The sequence below is a fragment of the Typopeltis vanoorti genome, chromosome 7 (genome assembly GCF_054136105.1).
Source record: "Typopeltis vanoorti isolate ZY-2024b chromosome 7, IOZ_Tvanoo_1.0, whole genome shotgun sequence".
Lineage (NCBI taxonomy): Eukaryota > Metazoa > Arthropoda > Arachnida > Uropygi > Thelyphonidae > Typopeltis > Typopeltis vanoorti.
In genome coordinates, this window is record NC_143555.1 from 62,788,908 (window position 1) to 62,809,990 (window position 21,083).

At 37.5% G+C, this 21,083-nt stretch overlaps 1 protein-coding gene across 2 annotated transcripts in view; it reads right to left on the reverse strand.

Annotated features, from left to right (window-relative positions):
- Positions 1 to 21,083, reverse strand: part of LOC150104728 (lysosome membrane protein 2-like) — a 360,554-nt gene that overhangs the window by 40,487 nt on the left and 298,984 nt on the right. The window lies entirely within an intron of this gene.

Here is a 21,083-nt window from a genome sequence, read left to right on the forward strand (position 1 = left end):
TAAACTATAAAGTATCGGCGAATTACTAGAGTGAGCTAATGCAAGTAGTCCTAGTACGTAGTACAATCTCGGGCAACTCGTTGCAAAGGTGGGGGAAGTTCAGATCGCTATTCTTAGGTATTTTCCATAATGTAAAAACACATTTCCAAGGACATGTATGCTCTTATTACATTATGGTGGGAGGTCACTACTACCCAGACCGGTTTCAGCCTTTTTTAAGGCTTCATCAGTGAGTATCTAGACCAAAAGATACCAAGGGGTATAGCAAAAATAACTTATATATTTTGCTATATGAGTTGTCAACCAGGTGCAACCATTAAGTTATTTAAATCTGATCTGACTAGGACTACTTGCATTAGCTCACGCTAGTAATTCGCCGATACTGGTGCCTACATATTCGGCATGAAACTCTCTAATTCCAATCTTTGAGTTTCTTATTCGGTTTTAAAACAATGTGGGATTTAATATCCCCTTAATTTGAATAATGATACTATAATATGTTCATGCAGGATCTCAAACACAAATTATAATCTTATTACTCATCTGTCTACTGGTGCCTACATAAAACCACAATATACAAGGCTAGCCTGAAAAGTTCTTAGCTTAACAATGAAACAACGAATTTATAATTTCAAAATTATTTTTATTTTTCAACATAATCTCCCTTAAGACTAATATATTTATTCCCGCGATGCTCCACACCATTATCCCGTCCCTATAGTGGTTCTCAGTAAGATCTGCAAAATACCCTTCTACAGCTACAATCACATCTTGATTCGAAGAAAAACGCTGACAGCAAGGAAAAGTTTGTTTTGGGAAGAGATAGAAGTCAGAGAGAGCCAAATCCGGGGAATGGGGATGGATGTTCCAACAATTCATCGTGCAGATCCCTTAATTTTCCTTTCCCATTGCCAAAACACCTTTGTGGGCAGGTGCATTTTCCTGATGAAAGATTATTTTTTCCTTCTGCAAACTGGGTCTTTTCTTATGAATTTTTTTGTCTAGTCTGGTTAAAAGATCGAAATAATATTCCCCTGTTATTGTTGTACCCTTTTCAAAATAATTAATAAACAAAATGCCTTTAGCATCCCAAAACACTGATACTGTGGCCTTTCCTGCTGATGAAACCGACTGTCTTTTTTAGCGCCGAACAACTGGCTTCTGTACACTGTTTTGACTGCTGTTTGGATTCTGGTGTGTAATGGTGAATCCAAGTCTCATCCATAGTAATAAATTGATGCATAAAATCAGTTTTATTCTTGTTAAAACGCTCCAAGCACTGTTCAGATTTTTATGTGCATGTGTTTTTGATCTGCTGTGAGCAAGCACAGTACCCATCTTGCAAAAAGCTTTTTTATTTGCAATTCTTCATGCAAAATATATCCTACACGTTCTTTTGAAATGCTTATAGTCTCAGCAATTTCATGCACTTTGACTCGCTGGTCATCCAATACATATCATGCACTTAATCAATGATTTCTGGTGTTGTTACACTTTTTTGGACGTCCTTCACGTGGATCATCTTCAAGGCTGGTATGGCCATGTTTAAACTCGGCAGCCCATTTCTTAATTGTCAAAAATGAAGGAGAAGAGTATCCTAAACTTTTATGAACTTCGAATTAATTTCTTTTGCCGTTAAACCTTCTTTTACAAAGAATTTTATAACACACGATACTCAATTTTATTCATTTCAAGGGATAAAGACAACACTTTTGCTTCAGACAGCTGTATAAAAAACTACTTGATAGAATGACTTGCAATTTCACATGGATGCTTATGACAGATGTACCAAGAGGCCAAGAGCTTGTTAGACCACCCTAGTACTACACAACTTCTGGCTCGCACTGAAGGGACTTCAATAAAGGTTGAATCCAGTCTGGGTATTGGCCCTTCCCGTAATGCAATGCATTATGGGATAATAAGGCAATTGATATGAAGTCATTAGCCTGTATACACAAGTAGTACAATAGTGAAGCTATTTCACATGCAAACTTTGTTTGCTTACACTTGGATGAATTAATAGTACAGTAATCCCTCGATTAGTGTGCCCCCCAATTAGTGCGTCATTTTTTTCGATAACCAAATTCGATTAGTGCACCTATATACATCTTAAAAATAAATGTTACAGATTTTTAAAATTTTCTATCTATACATTTTTATGGCTAACTATTTTAAAAAATCACTCACCAGAATGTAAATTTAGTTACCGATTTAAAACATTTTATAAAGTTATTTTTAATGGCATACTACACTACTTCCATGTACACTATGTTCCAAATATTTATCGCCAAAATTTATGTCGTCTGCTATAGTACGCTCACAGATTCGAGACCCTTCGACATTTCTGCACGTCACAAAAAGGAGAATCCATTCCGATAATAGGGTAATCAATCTCTTCTGGGATGAGTTGTTTATTATTACACGTCAGAAAATTAACTTCTCTTTTATGATCATTGTAGTTTTTAAAGTGGTAATTATTATTACTACTTTAAAAACTTGTAAAAACGTTACTTATATAACAGTTGGAAAATTTTATCTATAAAGCACATGATTTCGCATGTTGGCGACCAATTCGTACGTCCATTTCTTTCTCTCTATAATAAGTTTAGTTTAATCCTTTATCCAAGTGTGAGCAAACAAAGTTTGCACCTGAAAGTATCTTCAGGACTGGGGTAAGGTAGTACAACACCGGGCAACTCGTTGCAAAGGTGGAGAAAGCTATCATCACTCCTATCTCAGTATCTCCCATAATGCAAAGCACATCTCCTTGTGGATATGTGTAATGCTATGCATTAAGGCAAGGGCCACTACCCATACCAGTTTCGACCTTTATTAAGGTCTCGTCAGTGGGAGCAAGGCCTAGTAATGGAGACACCAAGGCAAAAGCAATGAGAGGTCATCACAACCTATTGGAGTTGCCAAAGGGTGTACAACCTTATTATTGAATTACTCCAGATTCAGAGAAAGATGTTGAGAGTTTATTTTTCACTTGGTTAGACTATAATAAGTTTAGTTTAATCCTTTATTCAAGTGTGAGCAAACAAAACACATCTCCTTGTGGTTATGTGTAATGCTATGCATTAAGGCAAGGGCCACTACCCATACCGGTATAGTCTAACCAAGTGAAAAATAAACTCTCAAATTTCTTTCTCTCCTTGAATGATAACATCCAAGAGTTAATTAAATCTCATTCTGAAGAATTGAGTGATTCCGACCTGCTAAACTTAGATGCACAGCAGGAAGATCCCGAAAAATATGAAGAAAATTTAACCATTGATAGTCAGCCAAAAGAGATTTCACAGAAACAATTTGAAAATATTTTTCGTACAATTGAAGTTTTTAAGCAGCAATGCTTAGAGGCTGACCCTGATGAAGACAGAAACAGTAAAATTTGCAGAAGAGTAGAAGAGGCAATAGGGCCATACCGTTGGTTGTATGAAAAAAAAAAAAAAAGAAACAAAATGCCTGCCAAACTATGTTAGCTCAAATCTTTATTAAGAAGGTAGAATAATAAAATGTATATTCTGAATATGTTTTATTGTCTTTCAGCTTCATGGTTTCCCTTTAACTAGGCCCTGAGATGCCTTAATTCTTTTATAAAAAAATTAAGGTTCAAGAAAGAAATTTGAGGAACGAATTATACTTTTTCCCATAGGTTATTATATTCGATTAGTGCTTTTTTGATTATAATGTGCCTGTTTTAAAGAATGCAATCACTAATCAAGGGATTGCTGTATAACCAAGTGAAAAAAACTTTCAATCTCTCTCTCTCTAATCTAAAGTATTTATTAGTAAGGTTTGACAACTTCTGAATATTTGTATATCGAAATATGATTTCTGCATTACTTCAGCATTGGTATCACTTCTGGATTAGTCTCCCACTGATGACATTTCAATAATATTTGTCCAGATTCCAGGAGAAAGCACATGACTAGTGGTGTGCCACAAGGCTTTGTGCTAGGACCACTGCTGTTTAATTTGTATATAAATGGTACAGCAAGGTGCTAAATTAATTCCAGTTAGAAATAAACTGTCCATTCTTACCATTGTTGAATTAGTCACTTAACTCCATCTCATAGAGTCAGAATTACATAAAGTATTAATTCCCTGTTGTATACTATCTGAGTTATTCTCAGTCTTGTTCCACCTTTTTTATGATCTTCATGTCAAGTGGTTTCATGATTACATATACTGTTACATCTGGAACTCCAGATTTAACAGTATTAATGGGAAACTGGAGAGCCTGGTTTAACTGTCATCAATCAGGAGGAGCTGCATGAGTTAGTTCATTTCATGAGGTCCTTGTCACATCTGTGAGTGGTCTGCTACAGATGTTCTACCACCAAAACAACCTAAACCAAAGTTTTTTTCACCTGGTTATATTATAAATTAAAGATGCAAAGAAATTATATTCTTGGTTTTATCCTTTATCCATGTGTAAGCAAACAAAGTTGCATGTTAAGTAATGTAACAACTGGGCTACTTCTATATAAAAGCTAATAAAGTGAAAAAAAAACTTCCAACATCTATCTCTAATTGAGACTAGTTTAGTAATAAGATGTGACACCTTTTGACTACTTGTATATGGAAATGTGACTTCTGCATTACTTCAATCTTGGTATCACTTATGGCTCCAACTAATGAACCTCAATAAAGGTTGAAACTGGTCTGGGTAGTGGCTCTTTCCCGTAATGCATTAGCATTATACATGTCTGTAAGAATATGTGCACTGTATTATGGGATACTAAAGCAATTGATGTGAAGTCACACCTTATTACTAAAATACTCTGCATTAGAAATAAAGGATGAACCTCTTCTTCTTGGCTTCCCGTATTATGCAATTGTTTGTCTGTATCGTTTTCAAGGGTTTAAAAAGTCTTCTGCCCATCTCCTCCTGGGTCTTCCTCTTGATCGGTGTCCCTTTGGTTTATATTTCCAGGCAATATTTGGCCATCTGTCATCATTCATTCTTTCTACATGGTTTTTCCAGTTCTTTCTATAGTTTGTGATGTCATCTGTTATGTTAATTATGGATAACTGTTTTCTTATTTCTTCATTTCTTATCTTGTCTATTCTTTTATAACCTGTGAGTGGTCTTAGGAACTTCATTTCTGCAATTTCCACTTGTCTTTTATCTCGTTCTCCTCAAGTTCATGTTTCACTACCATATTTCAGAATTGGCTTGGCTATTATTTTATATAGTTTTATTTGGGTTGTTCTAGACATCTGTTTACTGAAGTGTCTATTCAAAGTTCCAATGACTGCTAGAAATTTTTGCTTTTATATACAATGTCAATTTCTCCATTGGGGCTTATATAATTTCCTAGATATTTAAATTTGTTCACTTGTTCTATTACTTTATTGTGGATGACTAGTTTGCATCTTTTAATTTCTTTACCTTGAAATGCTATTGATTTTGTTTTATTTATTGAGATTTTCATGTCATACTGTTCTATTGTTTTTATTATTATTATTACCCAAGACCCTATGGAGTCAAAGACTCATCTAGGAGGTCCTTTTATCAAACACACAGCTCATCATACCATGCTTCAAACACACTCAAATTCTCTGCAGACACCACACTCTCAGGCAAGGCATGCAAATCATTCACAACTCTGCATGAAAACAACCTGTTTCTCACTCCCCTACTCACACCCTCCTTATACAGCTTACGGGGATGACCTCTGGTTCTCCCCCCCTGATCTACCACTATTTTCTGTAGAACCTCTCCAGCATTGATCCTATAACAACCCCTTAATAACTTGTAGGTCTCTATCATATCTTTCCTCCTGTCCACCAGACTCTACAAGTTGCATCTTCTCAATCTTTCCTCATACTCCACATGCTAGAGGTTAGAAACTAACTTAGTCAGTCGCCTCTGACTGTCTCCAACATCTCTTCATCCTTCTGAAAAACAGGTGACCAAATATGGGCACAATAGTCCATGTGTGGCCTAATCAAAGCCTTATACAATGGAACAAGAATCTCCCTATTTCTACAAGTCAGTGTCCTCTGCATCATTCCCAGAAGCCTTTGTGTTGTCTTTGCAATTTTGGCTATGTTCCCCCTAAATTTCAGATCCTTATCCACTATCACCCCCAGAACTCTTATTTCCTCCACCTCTGACAATATGTCCTCACCAAGCATAAATTGTGCATCCCATTTTTGTTTTCAAAATTTGGAAACCTTACATTTTTCAACATTGAACTTACATCCCCATCCCATGCCCAATCACTCAATTTATTCAAGTCTTCTTGTAAAGCCACATCTTCTCTACTCTTCATGGTTCATCCCAACTTTGCATCATCTGCAAACAACTGAATATCCCCATCCAAATCTTCAACAATATCATTAATATACAAGTTAAACAGCAATGACCCTAAAACAGACCCCCGAGGCACACCACTAGTAACTTTCCTTTTCCTGGATATCGCTCCCCAATACCTATCAGATAGACAGTCTCCAATCCAATACACAATCTAATATCAAACCTTATCTACTCCAGTTTGACTATCAACTTATCATGTGGTAATCTATCAAAAGCCTTTGCAAAATCTAAGTATATTACTGTGTATCCTCTCCTCTGTCCATGGAAGCAGTCACCTTATTGTAACAAGTAAGTAGATGTAGATTACTAAAACATAACCTCCCTTTAGCAAATACATGCTGTCCATCAGGGGGCGAATGCTGGTCTTGAAATTCACGCTTGCTCTTGTTATTGTTCAGGGAGTGAGAGGTGTGATTGAAATCTGATTATCGGAATAATGAATTACAGGTAACCCTCGTATAACGCAGATGTTAGGTTCCATAGAAATGGTGTGTTGTGCAAGACTCAGATCACATACAAAACGTAGGGTTATGTTCCGAAATAGTTTTTTTTTTTTTTTTTAAATTATATAAACAACAATGACATAAAAAAATATTTTTATTTAATTCCGGTAATTCATGTAAGTTAAGAAAACAAACTATGACACAAATACATAGTATAAAATTATAAAAATTACAAATCGTAATTAAGCTTCATTGCACGTAATGCATAAATGTTTTAGGCAAAATAAAAATAAGTGCATATTTTAATCTTTCATAGCACGAGGATTTGAGGATCGGTTAATAAACATTAGTTTTGTCATGTAATCACCTGATGTATCACTACAAGACAGTAGAGAAATTCTGTCTTTGGAAACTTTGAATCCAGGAGCTGATCTTTCATTTTTCAAAATATAGGTGCATGTTGGCATATTTTCCCAATATAACCTGGATTCATCAGCATTGAACACCTGGTCTGCATTATAAATGTTTATAAACTAGAGTTTTTTGTTTAATAAGATTTCCATAGAAATGGAATGAATTTCTAAAAACAAAAGGAATTTTCTTTTGAGTGCATCTTCTTTCCATATCATTAGAGATTTCTTCATTTTTCTCTTAGAAAATTGCGTACACAAGCAACGAGCTTTGCACTTACCATTGACCCAACAATAAACACTTTCTCAGATTTCATGTTCATTGTGTTTGATTGTTTGAATTGTTGATTCATTTAAATTCCAAGTCCTTACAACAAATGGTTTTTCTCCATTTTTCAACCGATCCATAATCTTAATTTTTTTTTCTTTGAGACGAATTTTCTTTTCAATATTCATTTTTTCCCTTTCAATGCAATTTTACTATAAAAATAATTTTTTTACATAAAAAAGCATTACATATTAATTATATATGTAACTCACCAGAAAATAAAGTGCTCAGCTAGAGATAACACACTTATGATTTTTAACAAGCTTTCCTGGCAGAAAACGAAGACAATTTTCAACAATAAACACTTTATACGGCATACAATTAACGTACATGCGTGTTAAAGGGCGTTTTCCCTAATATAAATTCGCTACTTATAACTGCCTGCGCGATATGGGCAGACACAAATTCAATGAAGATAGAATTTGATTTTTAAGTCATGCTGTGAAAAATATATGAAAAGATAAAGGGTTACTATAATTTCTAGACTGTATTTTTGTCAACCGCATTGTATGAGGGTTACTACAATTTGCAGACTGCATTATACGAGGGTTACCTGTACTGACCATTTAAAACTATATATTTAGAAATTTATGTACATTTAATCACACAAATACAACATTTATTTTACAAATAATATTCTATATTTTTCAATTTAGCTACTTGAATATAAATTCAACCTTACAGTTCTTCTTTATGAACTGGTCCATAACATCATCATAAAAAGTTGGTTATAATTTAATTTTCCCAGGCAACACACACACTTATAAAGGGTGCTGAAGCTCACTGACTAGAGCTACGTTGACTGTGTATGGCCTGTGTTTAAGCAACAGAGTGACATGACGTGAAATGGTTATGGACGTGCATGAAATCACAGTGCTGCTGCGAGGACCTGGACGCTCCTACAACCGAGCAAGCCAAGGTAGCTTTGACTAGACGAGCAAGCATCGGCTTCGATACACAACGCAAAGCTCAATTATTGCCACACAAGCTTAAGATGTCTTCAGTCTACAAAAATAAAAGCCTAAATCGAATGCTTATAAATGCATGCATTTAAGAAATAAATAGTACTTCTTTCTCAATTAATGAGCTTGTGCAGCAAGCATGGAGAATTCGTCACTGCTGTCCAAAGATGATGATTATTATTATTACGAGCGACTCCAAGGAGTCCTTAGACTCATCAAGGGAGACCCTAAACATCATGTCCATCACAACTATTCGACATTCACACAGTATCTATCATACTTTGCCTTGAACGCATTCACCATCATAGCACCCACAACAGACTCTGGCAGCTTATTTTACTCATTTACCACTCTAAAAGTAAAAAAACCAGCTCTAACGCTCTTACTAACCACATCCTTGCCCAGCTTCTGTATGTCCCCTAGTCCTCCCACCACCAGTTCTGTTCTCAAAAATATCCTCTGAATTAATCCTATAGAAACCCTTCAGCAATTTGAATGTCTCTATCATATCTCCCCTTTTCTGCCCTATCAACCAATTTCTGCAACCCACAAATATTCAACCTGTTTTCATGAAGTTCATTCCATAGACCTGCTATCATTTTGGTCACTCGCCTCTGGATCCTCTCAACCTCCTCCTCATCAAGAAGAAACCTAGGTGACCAAATCTGTACACAGTAGTCAAGATGGGCTCTTATCAAGGCTTGATACAGAGAAACAATAACTTGCTTATCTCTGCTAATCAAAGTATTCTTCAACATCCAAGTGATCTGATGAGATGATTTAACCACTTTTGCAATGTGCTCCCGAAACTTCAACTCTCCTCTGGATCCTCTCAACCTCCTCCCCATCAAGAAGAAACCTAGGTGACCAAATCTGGGCACAGTAGTCGAGATGGAGTCTTATCAAGGCTCGATACAGAAGAACAATAACTTGCTTATCTCTGCTCGTCAAAGTATTCTTCAGCATCCAAGTGATTTGATGAGCTGATTTAGCCACTTTTGCAATGCACCCCGTAAACTTCAACTCCCTATCCACCAACACTCCCAAGTTTCTGGATTCATCAATCTCCTAGAGTACAGTTCCACCAATGTGATATACTGCTGCTAATCTTTTCACCCCAAAATGCATAACCTTACATTTTGCCACATTAAATTGACATTCATTCTCATTAGCCCAGACCTCCAATCTATCCAAATCATCATGAAAAATTCTGGCATCTTCTGCATTCACTATTGCCCTTCCCAACTTTGCATCATCAGCAAACAAATGAATCGTTCCTCTCAGATCCTTCCCTATATCATTAATCAACAAATTAAACAGCAGTGGTCCAAGAACAGAACCCTGCAGCACACCACTAGTCACAGGCCGTCTTTTGGACTCTACTCCTGAATAAATTACTCTCTAATATCTCTCCATCAACCACCCACCTATCCATTTTACCAACCCTATATCCATTCCCATATGTTGCAGATTACGGATTAGAAATCCATGTGGTATCCTGCCAAAGGCCTTAGCCACATCCAGCAGTATCACTCTAAACCCATTACCCTTATCCAGTTCAGCCGTTCACTGTGTTATAAAACCTGAGCAAGTTACTGAGGCATGATCTACCCTTCACAAAACCATTCTGTCCCCCATACAGTATCTCATTTTCATCAATCCATTCCTGTATTTTTCTCGACTACTTTCTCCAAGACCTTGACAATGACTCCTGATATGCCGATCGGTCGGTAATTTGCAACAGTAGTCTTGGATTCTCCTTTATGCAGTGGAACTATTTTCCCTTCTTTTCACCACTTCGGGACTAAACCAGACCCGAGACTCAGATTAAGCAACATGGTCAAGGGCACTGACCATTCTTTAGCCACTTCACGTAAGACCCATGCTGGTATACCGTCCAAACCCACAGATGCATTCACATTAAGGTTCTGTAATAGACTATTCACCTCCACTTCATTCAGCACAATTTCCCTATAAACTAATGGTTCCTTCAATGTCACCACCTGGATGATATACTCTTGCAAAGTGCTCACTCAGTAATTCCACTATATCAACTGATTCAGTGACCTCCCTACCATCGGCATTCTTTCAACTCATTCTGCCATGTACAGGTTTTCTTTTACTTGCAGCATATTGAAAGAACTGTTTGGGATTCTCTTTAGCCTGCATGGCTAATTTCCTTTCATAATCCGCTTTTTCTTTTCTTACCACACTCGTTACCCTTCTGGCCTGTGCTTTATACCGTTCATATGCCTGCAGATCACCATTCTCCTTAAATTACCTCCACAGTTGTTTCTTTTTTTTTGCAACTCAAGTTTAATGGTGGTATTCATCCATTTAAACCCTATTTGATTTACTATTCGGACTCTAGGTATACAGTCAGCCATAACCTCCTGTAAATGCTCCTTGACCACTTCCTATGCCCTATCAACATCAAGCCCTTGCAGTTTTACATGCCATGGCACTGAACCAAGCAAACTCCTAAGCTTGTCATACCTGCCAGCACAGTAATTCCACATGTACCTTGTCTTAATCAGAAATTTCACACATTTAGCCACCTCCCAGGTCAAGACCCTATGATCACTCTCACCAATAGGTGGCAACATGGTCATATTCATTACGGTCAAATTCTCAGATGCTATTACTAGGTCAAGCACTCTCGCACCTGTAGTATTTTCCATTACATGCTGTCTCAGATAGTTATCCCTTAGTAACTGAATAAAATCCAGTTCCTTCCTCACATATGTTCTCTCCTCCTTCCAATCAATGTTACCATAGTTGAAATCCCCCATAATAATCATCCTCCTTCCACTCATTTCATCAATTTGTCTATGCATACTATCTCCACCATCACATGGTCTATAACAGCACCCAACTGTGCATTTTGTTCCGTTAGTCTCAATCTCACACCAAATAGCCTCAAATGAGCTCTTTTCACTATCCTGCAATACAACTTCTATTCTCCTTGGTTGAAGTTCGTCAGCTATCATCAATAACACTCCTTCCCCAATTTTATTCTCTCTGTCCCTCCTGAACACACTATACCCTACACATTCCATCCCACTAACTATATCATCTTCTGTCAGCCATGTTTCACTAATGCCAATAACCTGTGGCCAGGAAGAGCGAACCAAGGCCAAAACTTCTTCCTTCTTGTTCCATTGCTGTCAACCCAATTCTGGATCCTAGTTCTCACAAGTTTCTCCAACAACTTAGCTACAACACCTGACACACAGATAGGCTTATAGTTTGATGCTTGAGTTCGATCACCTCTTTTATGAAGTGGCACAATCTTGCCCTCCTTCCACTCCTCAGGAACTTGACCGAGTGCAAAGACTCGTATTAAAAAAATGTGAAGGCCGGAGTCAACTCCCTAGCACATTCCTTCAGAATACGTGGTGATATATTATCAAGTTCCCACAGCCTTATTTACATCTAGTTTGTTCAACTCCCCATACACCTCTTGCTCACTTACAGTCAGTCTCTCTTCCCCATCATCAACTGCTCTCAATCTCTCCATGAAGTCACATTCACAAGATTGAAAGGCCTTTATGAACTGCTCATTAAGTATCTCCACCACACCTTCTGCAACAGCTGTGTTTATACCATTTTCTCCAATCAATGTCATCCTTCCATAATCATTCTTTCTTTTGCTGGCTGCATATCAAAAGAACTCCTTAGGATTCTTTTTGGCTTCATTAGGTAACTGCTGTTCATACCTCTTTAGCTACCCCCACCAACCAAGTCACCTGCCTTGCCTGGTCTTTGTCTCATGGAATTGGTTATTTCCACACTCACTTCTCTTATGCTGCCTCCATAATGCCCTTTTTCTCTGTGTCTCATGCTTAATCTCTTTATTCATCCATTTCACATCTACCTTATTTAACCTTGTTCAATACGTGTAGATTTTTCTGTAATTGTCTTCATTTTCAGCAAAAATAACTTGATTGTCGGCATACAATAGGCTGGTTAAATCTTTATTTCCTATTTTAATTCCTATGATTTTGTTTTTCCTCCATTCTCATGAAATTTTTTCCATATGATGAAACTAAGAATATAATTTCTTGGCATCTTTAATTTATAGACCAACTGAGATATAATGCTGTCATGGTATCGATTATTGGATGGGAAGGATATCAACAATACATGGGAAGCATTTAAAACATACTTAAATGATGAAATATTGCAATGTTCCTAGAGTTCAAAGAATAAATAGAGTAAAAGTGAAATAGATGTTAATCTTATTGAGCAAAAGAAAAAGATGATGTGCAAATACCATGAACATAACGATGATGTTGGTTATGATAATTATAAGGAGCAAGCCAGAAGAGTCAACTATTATACACAAATCCGAGTACAAAAATAAACTTGTACTGCAAGCTAAAGATGACCCAAGAATTCTATTGTTATGCTGCAAGTAAAAGACAGAATGAATATGAAAGAATAACTCAACTGAATGCAAATTGTATGCAGGTGACATATCTAGAAAGGATTGTTTGAGTAATGAGTGCCTATTTTCATAAAAGCTATCAATCTTGTGTATGAAACACTTAGGTCACTGCTACTTCACTGGATTAAGATACTCATGTATATGGAGGTTGGTTGGTTTATGGTTTATTGGTGCAGCAAAAGTCATACTTCCCCATAATAAAGGTTACAGTAGTATAGAAGGCATTAATAAATAGTCAGGGATAAATTAGTAAACAATACGTATGTACAAAAATTAACTTAAGCAATGCAGTATTTATGTATAATTTATAATCAAATGTTTTGTATAAACTAATTCTTTGTAAAAAATTAAAAACATCGTGCAATTTGTCCGAGTCTTATAACATCTCTGTGAGTGTTTGTGGCTCAACTAGATAGGTAAAAATTTCATTCCGCTCTCATATGAAGTACTCGCACTCCAAGAATATGACACGTGTTAAGATGTATGCTGCATTTTTTACATATAAGTGGATCTTCAGTCCACAGTAAATAAAAACGGTGTGGGATGACTGACCTATGTGGAGCCTAGCAAGAACAACTTCCTTTCTCTTCCTCCTTCTATGTTGACTAGACTGCCAATGCCTAATTTCAGGCTTAATATCATGTAATTTGTTTGTTCAGTGCTTCCTGCCATAATGACTTCCAATGAGCAATCAGTTTTGATCATATAAACCATCTGTGGTCTGTATATGTCCAACAATACATGGAGAACGTATGAACTAATCTAGCAGCTGCATCTGCAATTTCATTTCCCTTAATTCCAATGTGGCTGGGAATGCAGTACAACCACATATCAAAATTAAGGGTCTTCATTTTGTACAACAGGCATAACATCTCACACACCAATAGATGTGGATTATATACAGGAGAGCATATAGTCTGTAAAGAACTCAATGAGTCTGTATAAAATCCACATCTATTGGTGTGTGAGATGATTTTCTTATATATGCACAAGTGCAAATTAAATGGCATGCAACTCTCCTGTATAATTACTGCAATCAGAAGGGATCTGGTTGGAGATAGTAATATCAGGAAACACAGCAGAACAGTCAACACAAGTGTCAGCTCTTGAACCATCAGTATAGATGGGCAAGAAATCAGAATGGACTGTTGTGTGCATTACACTACTGCAGGTAGATGATGAAGTATGAGACTTCTGTAGTTGACAAAGTGAGAGGCTGCAGGACAAAGTGAAAACTTGCCATGGAGGGATGCTGTTATGTTTGGTGCAGACAATGCTGTCAACATTCATGCCAACACCTTCCATACGTTCTTTAACATGCATACCAAAAGACATAACAGTCTGATGTGTATGTGTGTGTGTGTGTGTGTGTGTGTGTGTGTGTGGTATTGAACTTCCCAATGCAGAGGAAAGATATTACTCCATGTAGGATACTCTGGAAGAGACTATTTTTAGGGCATAATTAAGAGACACTGTTTCTATTTAAGTGACAGATCTGGTTCATTTACTTCGACCTAAAGACTGATTCGGCAATGTGCAAAAGGCACTACTAGCTAAATGTATATCCTGATGATGAATGGGATCCAACTATTGCAAGTTATTCTGCCTTGCAGACCTATAGACTTGTGACCCATAATCTTTGAATGTATAAATGCATGATAAAGCAATGAATTCAATCTGCATCACATTCAGTAAAGGATAGAGTGCAAAAGATATTCAATTCCCTCTTGCACTTTTCTCTTAGTTGACAAATGTGTGCAAGGAATTTAAGTTTTCTGTCAAAGATGAGTCCCAAGAACTTGGCTTCAGTTGCTACTGGAATAACAGTTTGTTCCATTCTTAATTCAGGATCTAGGTGAAGAGTGCATTTTTGACGAAGACGTACACAGACACTTTTCTACTGAAAACCCGAATCCATTACTAAGAGCCCATGAAATACACAATCAATGCTTCTTGAAGTTGTCTTTTAATTATCCTTAGGTTATTTATGAGAGTGACAGTAAATTGTGAAGTCATCAACATATCAAGTATTGCTGACAGTTGGAGTAAGCTATTTGGTGATTGAGTTAACTTTGATAGCAAAAAATTTCACACTTAAGACAGTCTTGAGAAACATCCTGTTCTTAATGTTAAAGCCAAGATAGCATACTTCCCACTCTGACTTGGAAAGTTTGCCTAAACAGAAAGTTTTTAATAAACACAGGAAGGTGTCCTCTGAGACCTAGGTTATAGAAGTCTTTTAATATGCTTTATCTTCAGGCTGTATCATAAGCTTTTTCCATGTCAGAGAACTCTGAAACCAGATGTTCTAACTTTAGAAACATATCTTATACAAGTTTCTAAATAGACCAAATGGATTCAAAGTTGAATGATGTCTACAAAAGCCACATTGCATATTGGAGAGAAGATCATTGTTTTCTAAATACCAGAGAAGTCTGGCATTTAACCATTTTCTCCAATATATCTTACAAAGGTCAGAACAATAGGTTGGTAATTATTTGCTTGTGTTGGATACTTTTCTGGTTTTGAGATAACTCTTCTTTTGAGATTATTATTATTATTATTATTATTCAGGCCTCCAAGGAGTCAAAAGACTCATCGAGGGAGGTCCTTTCTAAGACATAAAGTCTGTCAAGACTCATCGAGGGGAAGTCCCCCCCTGAGAAACACAAAGTTTATCATACCACTCCTTAAACCCACTGACCGTTCTCGCTCCCACCACTCCATCAGGCAATGCATTCCACGGCTCAACCACCCTCCACACAAAGAAACCACTCCTTACCCTCTTGCTCACAGTTTCCTTTCGTAACTTCCAGGGATGGCCTCTTGTCATCATTCCTTCCCGCTGATCAACCAAGCGAAAGAACTCCCCAGTGTCAACCCTGTAACCACCTCTCAACAGTTTAAAAGTCTCAATCATATCACCTCTCCTTCTTCTATCCACCAAACTCTGCAGTCCACATTCTCTCAGCCGATCCTCATAACTATCCTTGTACAGTCCTGAAACCATCTTTGTCATCCGTCTTTGTATCCTTTCCACGGTTAATTTATCCCCTTCAAATCCTGGGGACCAAATCTGAGAACAATAGTCCAAGTGTGGTCTGATCAGAGACTTATACAACGGAATGATAACCCTCTTATCTCTGCAGGTCAGTGTCCTTCTCATAATAGCAGCAATCCTCTGTGTTACCTTCACCACCTTTGCAATATGTCCCCTAAACTTCAGGTTTCTATCAATCATCAACCCCAGATCTCTTGTCTCCCCTACTTCCTCCAGTATAACTCCTCCCATAGAGTATGCAGCATCCCATCGATGTTTCCCAAACCTCAAGACCTTACATTTTGCTGCATTAAACTGACACCCCCATTCATTTGCCCATCTATCTAGCTTATTTAAATCCTCTTGCAGGGCTACCACATCTGCACTATTACTAATAATCCTTCCAAGCTTCGCATCATCCGCAAACAACTGAATATCCCCCTGCAATCCACTGGCTATGTCATTGATATAAAGGTTAAACAATATAGGTCCTAGTACTGAGCCCTGTGGGACCCCACTTGTAACCCTCTGCCTCCTGGAAACAGCTCCACCATACACAACTCTCTGATACCTATCAGACAGCCAATCCTGAATCCAGTTGACCAATCTGACATCCAGACCCATGTGCTGCAACTTAAATATCAGCTTATCATGTGGCACCCTGTCAAATGCCTTCGCCAAGTCTAAGAAAATTGCAGTATATGCCTTTCCCTCATCTAATGCTCTTGTAACTTTATTATAAAAGGCTAGCATATTGCTAAAACAAGAGCGTCCTTTCACAAATCCATGTTGATTCTCACAGATAACATTACCCTCATCTGCCCAATGCTGTACACGGTCCCTCACTACTTTCTCCAAGATCTTAACAACTACTGATGACACACAGACTGGCCTATAATTAGACACTTCCAGTCTGTTACCACCCTTATGCAATGGCACTATCTTACCTTCCTTCCATTCCCTGGGCACCTTTGCCAAAGCCAGACTTTCATTGAAAAGCCACGTTAATGGTATTGTCAATTCCCTAGCACATTCTCTCAAAACTCGTGGCGAAATACCATCCAGTCCCACAGCTTTACTGACATCCAGAGTACTCAGTATCTGAAACACACTCTCCTCCTGTACCTCCAGACCTCGTACCAGTCCTATCCCTCTAGCATTAAAACTGACTCCTCTAGGATGAAATACTCCAATAAAGTGTTCATTGAACAATTCCACTATGTCCTCTGCATCAGTCACTCTATTCCCATTTTTATCCCACAATATCATTCTTCCACAGTCATTTCTCCTCCTACTGGCCACATAGCTAAAAAATTCCCTAGGATTTTCTTTGGATCTTAGGGCCAATCTCCTCTCATATTCCAGTTTCGCTTTCCTTACCACACGAGTCACTCTTCTGGCCTGTGTCTTATATTCCTCATGCATCTCTTCACCTGTCTCCTTATATCTCTTCCATAGCCTCTTTTTCGCATGCAATTCCTGTTTAATATTGTTTGTCATCCACTTTACTCCAAATTGCGCCCTCTTCTTCACTCGTGGTATACAACTTACCATTGCTGATAACAAATATTCTTTCACAATTTCCCACGCACTGGTGATATCCCGGCCTTCCAATTCCTCCCTCCATGAAACTTCCCGAAGTTGACGTCTAAGACTATTATAATCACCTGCCTTATAATTCCACATAAGTTCCCGTCTCTTCGATACTCCTGCATGTCTATTCATTTTCCAAGTCAAAACCATATGGTCACTCTCTCCAACTGGTGGGAGAGACGTCAACTCAGTTATTATCAACTCTTCTGATGCTATAACCAAATCCAAAATTTTTGAACCTCTTGTTCCCTCTGTTACATGTTGCCTAAGACATTTGTCCCTCAAGAATTCTAGAAATTTCATTCCCCTATTGTTACATGCATCTTCCTCTCTCCAATTTATACTACTGAAGTTAAAATCTCCCATAACAATCATTCTTCTTGCACTTGCCAAACTTAGCTGTCTAAACATCTCCTGGTCCCCATCCTCTGTGCTCCTGGGTCTGTAGCAACACCCCACTAAATATCCTGTCTTGCCTACCTCTACCTCACACCATACGCTCTCAAAATCATTTGCCTCACTACCTTCCAAATTCTCCACTCTTAGAGGACATAGGTCATCACTTATCATAAGCAGCACCCCACCACCACGCTTTCCCCTCCTATCCTGGCGAAAAATGCTATACCCAGTGACTTCTATTCCTGTTTTTATATCCCCTTCTGTCAACCACGTCTCAGTGATCGCAATAATTATAAAAAGATAACTTCTGATTTATTCCAAGAATCAAGAAACTTTCTTCTGCAAGTATTCTGTTGTATAGTAAGCGAAGGAGATCCATAGAAGATTCTTTATCATTTTATAATGGATGATATTGGGCCCTACTGCACTAGGGTGAGACAGCAAAAGTTCCTCCTTAACAAATGGCCAATTGCATGGCTCAAGCCCAGTGGTAGAAAAATTTAGATGCCGTTTCTCCTGTTGCTCTTTCAATATTAAAAATTCAGAGGGATATGAAGCATTGAGATTCTGAAATTTTTTCATCAACATTTTCTCCGAAAGTGTCTGAAATAGCTTTGGGATCAGCAACAACACATTTATTATGTGTCTAAGGCAAACAAACAGTATGTTCTGTTTCCACCTTTCATTTTCCGGATTTTATCCCATACAATTTTTGCACTGGTTGTTTGATTAATTGATGAGATAAATTGGATCCAAGGCTATTTTTGAATCAGATGTCTCACATAATGTGCTCTTGCCCGAGTACATTTAAAAAGATATTAAGTTTGACATAGTATAGTATCTACAAAATATACTCCATGCTCCGTGCATTCATCTTTATTGGCTTCCTGGCATTCTGGGTTCCACTAAGGCTTTGGATGGAGTGGAAATTGAGATGATGTTTTTGGAAATGAGGCTGTTGTTGCCCAGACAATTCTGCCTGATACATACTTTACTACTTCATTGATAGGTGTTTCACTGAGTGTATCAGCATTAAATTTTGCAAGATGGGAAAAAGCATTCCAGTCAGCCTGATCCATTTTCTATATACGGGTATCAATGTAGGAGGGCATAGTTCGTATGAAGACAATGCGTAAATATGAGGAAAATTACCACTTTCGTAGATGTTGCCTTTGACATTCCATGTGATCGGTGGAAAAATGGCAGGAGAGCAGATTGTAAGATTGATTGCATAACATGAGCAGGTAGGCATAGTGAAGAAAATATTCAGTCTCTTAATTAAAAGAGAGAGGTTATTATTGTGAAGGATTCGTTCAGTGATACGACCTCCTCCATTTGTGTTGACATTACCCCAGAGTGTTATGTCTATTAAAATCACCCATAAGAAGTATGGATTCAAGTGGATGCAAGATAAGGTTATCAAAATTGATTTCATTTAACTCAGCACCTTATAGTAAATAAATTGAATGTACAGTAAACCCTCGATTTTACGGACCTCGATTTAATGGATTTCAGATTTAACAGATAAAATTTCCGGTCTGTATATATGTCACATGTTAAAATTATACCCTGTTAATTTTAAAATGCTTTTAACCAAAATTTGGTTATAATTCAATTAACGGGTTTTTTTTTGTTATTAATTTCCTGTTATTTTTAAGAAATTTTGGCAAATAGGCCATCATATGTTGGAAAAACACTGTAGTAATTTAGTAGACATAAATGAGTCACCGCTCATAAAACATGTTCGGCGAATGATTAGCATATGATCACACCAATCGCGTTGTAATTGGTTCTTTTGTCGAGTGCCATGACTTTCTGCGGCAGTTTTAATGCATGTCAGCCAATGCATTCGAAAAATCTACTTTATTATATAACGACTTTCGGATTTAATGGACGCTCCCTTGCCCGTTATATCGAGATTTTACTGTACAGTAATAAGAATTCCATGAGATAGGTGAATCACTACTGCTCCCAGAGCAGTATTAAGGTGGACATGATGGAAAGGAGTATGACTGCCAAATAGGATAGCTATTCCTCCATGAGCAGGACCATCTCTAGTTCTGTCTTTGTATAAAATAGTGAAATTCCTTAATCCAGTGCTGGTGAGGTGGGAAAATGTAACAAAAGTGGTAAGGTGGAGGGGGATCCCACAGACCCACCCAAATAATGTAGTATATTATAGAAATCCATATCTTTTTAATCAATATTAGTGAATTCTCTGTGGATTCGTATCAGACTCATGGTTACTGACTAATTTCTAAATCAATTTCACTATCATCATCTCTGCTAAATGGCTCCTTGTCTGTCAAACCATCGTGTATAGATTGACATAACCTCTGTTCTTCCTGCTTGTAACTCATCTGGTAAAAAAAAAGATTATTCTCAAAATACTCTCTAAATATTTACAAAAACTTATTTGCTTATAGTTGGTATATAAAAATATAGACGACACAGCAGTAACGATAATATTTTAGTAGAATGTACATGAAAACAACTTACGTTTCGGAAGTAAATATAGTCACACTTTTGGTAAGGTGGGGTCTGGTGGACTCCAGCACACTTTACCTTTGCACACTAAAACTTACTTGCACGCAACAGCCTGCCATCTATGGCGTTGAGTAGCGGGTTACAGGAGGGGAAGTTATACCGAGGCATGACTCACTGCCATGTGTTGTTAAAAAGTTATAGTCAATTTAAAATCTTTTGGGGTCTGTGACACCCCACCTTACTAATGCCAGGTTAAGGTAGGGTTACTCATTGGGTTTTAAATATGTTTCCTGCAGACAGCAGCAGCAGAAAGATTTGTGTTTCTGCAGTAAAATCTTGATACCACTGATATTCTGGCAAAACCCACGACAGTCCCATTGCAAAAAGTTTCCTATTGTTTAGGCTTCATAGGCTTGTCTGATTTCAGGAGTTTGTGGACTAGCCCAGTTCATATTTTTCATTATATTTTGGGAAGTATGGATGACCAGTGTCCATATCTTCCTCTGGAAAAATATCCAATACATCAATTTTCAAGGATTTTGTGGGAGTTCTATGGGAGTTTGTCTGGTGGTTTATCTTTAAGTGATGGGTTCTCATCGAATGGAGCCATTTTTGGAGTTGTTTCTAAAGTGAGACTATAGGT